General features: G+C 42.3%; 1 non-coding gene across 1 annotated transcript; it reads right to left on the minus strand.

Annotated features, from left to right (window-relative positions):
• Window positions 1-1,223: 1,223 nt before the first annotated feature.
• Window positions 1,224-1,330, minus strand: LOC125494484 (small nucleolar RNA R71). Its single transcript, XR_007270732.1, has one exon. It is a non-coding gene; the product is annotated as a small nucleolar RNA R71 (small nucleolar RNA).
• Between the last annotated feature and the right edge of the window lie 1,050 nt (window positions 1,331-2,380).

The following is a 2,380-nucleotide window of genomic DNA, read 5'->3' on the forward strand; positions in this document are numbered from 1 at the left end:
ATGCAATGAGGGATTGGTAGATTAATTTGATTGCCTTGTATTTCAATTGTTTCCTATGGTTGAATCTTTATGCTCGAATTATAAGTTAGGCCTGATTTATATTTCTATTGTTGCAATACTGAATCTGCTTCGAGAGGAGAGATACCGTATAGGCTTTCAATTATAGGCAAAGTGACCCTTGACCATGCGAGAGCGGCTGGGTGATCTTTGAGGGAGGTAATGTTCGAGAGAAATTACATGTGCCCTAGACAGTTTGACTTACTAGGTGGTTATTATTCGTCCCTGATTTCCCGAATTGTATGCATAGTTATCCATGTATCTACTGCTTTATTAATCGATTTATACCTTCTTATTTAGTATTGTTATTTGCTTAGTTTAGTAACACAACTCTATTCATCTGATTTTGTTAGTGTAATATTAGAGTTCAAATATAATAATATAACTTCTCCATGTGGATTCGATCCTGACTTCCCTGACTACTAGTTAGTGGACCTTAGTTTATTTTTGATTAAGTGATACGACTTTAGCCTATCAAATTTTGGCGGCGTTGCTGGGGAGACAGTTTATTTTATTTTGTCTGAATTGTAGTATTAAACTAACCCCTACTCTGAAGAACACCTGTTCTTTGGAGCATCTCACGTTTGTTTTAGTGTTTTTGGTGTATGAGCAGGAAATTGAAATCCCCAAATCTCATCCAGTTCGATCCGGAGATTGAAAAGACTGCTCGTTGACTCAGAAAGAAAACTAAGCAAACAAAGCTGTCTGCAGGGACACCCTCCCAGAAGACACCTTCTCCACCATGTTCCCCACACCAAGAATCCCCCGCCTCACCTCACATTCTCAACATGGGTGAGAATGTTACACGAACCTTCAGAGACTACGCACAACCATCTCCTAAGAATGTGCCTACTGGGGTACGGATGCCCACTATCGCCGCTACGAATTTTGAGATCAAGTCCCATGTTCTGAATATGGTTCAGAATAATCAGTTCGCTGGGTTACCATCTGAAGACCCAAATCAGCACCTGCAGAGATTCTTACAGGGTTGTGCTACTCAGAAACAAGTTGGTGTTACTTCTGATGAGATGAAACTCCTCCTATTTGGTTTCTCTCTACGCGACAAAGCTCTATTCTAGTATAATAAGCTTCCTTACACAATCACCACCTGGCCAGAACTTTCCAAGATTTTTCTCATCAAGTGGTATCCTTACCAAAAGACTGCCGATATGAGACATGCCATAGTTACTTTCACCCAAGATCCTGGTGAGTCTTCATATGAAGCTTGGGAGCGGTTCAAGGATCTGCAGCGTCTCTGTCCTCATCATGGTTTGGACCAATGGTATTTGTGTCAGATTTCTACACTAGAGTTGATGCAGATACACGACGGCTAATTGATGGAGCATCTGGTGGGTTCTTCATAGATAAAGCGATTGAGGTTCTAACTCAAAAGATTGGATCCTTGAAGTTAGGTAATGACTCCCCCCCCCCCCACATGAGTGTTAACGCGATGGCTAGTGCTTCTAACTATAATGTTTACCTTTGTGATGCTTGTGGAATACCTGGACACAACTCTCAAGAGTGTCCTGCGCTCCTATCTGCTACTTTAGGGAACAACTGTGAGGCCGTTAATGCTTTTCTGTCGCAACCTAGGAACCAGTTCAACCCATATTCCAACACCTATAATCCCGGGTTAAGACACCATCCAAACCTTTCATATAGGAGTACTAATGTGTTGAACCCTCAACCTTAACAACCATATGTGCCTCAACAACGGGATCAACAATATCAACCTCCACAACAAGCTACACCTGGTTTTCAAAGAAATCAAGCACCTCAACAACCTGCTCCTACTGCCGACCCAGCCATGACAGAGTTGAAGAACATGATGTTCCAGATGCAGAAAGGGTTCAATGCTTTTCAAGCTGACACAAAAGCTCAACTGGAAAATTTGGGCACGCATAACAAGATGTTGAGACTCAACTAGCTCAGTTGGCTAGTTCTTCTGCTAGTAGGCCACCTGGGGCCTTACCTTCACAATCAATGCAACCAAGGGACACTGCCAATGCCATCACTCTTAGGAGTGGAACACATTATGATGGTCCCCCAATGCTAAGGATGGTCTGGTTGAGCTAGAAAAAATGCAGACGTCACTGAAACTTCGCCAGCTCCTGAGGCGACCATCAACATAAATGCAGAGAAGCAGATAGTACCTGAAAAAAATGCATCTACCACTCCTGCGATAAAGGTACCATTCCCCACTCGTCTATCGAAAAATAAGCTGGATCACCAACTCGGTAAGTTTATGGAGGTAGTGAAGAATCTTCAGGTAACTGTCCCATTTACTGAACTATTACTCAAGTACTTCATATGCTAAATTTTT

The sequence above is a fragment of the Beta vulgaris genome, chromosome 1 (assembly GCF_026745355.1).
Source record: "Beta vulgaris subsp. vulgaris cultivar EL10 chromosome 1, EL10.2, whole genome shotgun sequence".
Lineage (NCBI taxonomy): Eukaryota > Viridiplantae > Streptophyta > Magnoliopsida > Caryophyllales > Amaranthaceae > Beta > Beta vulgaris.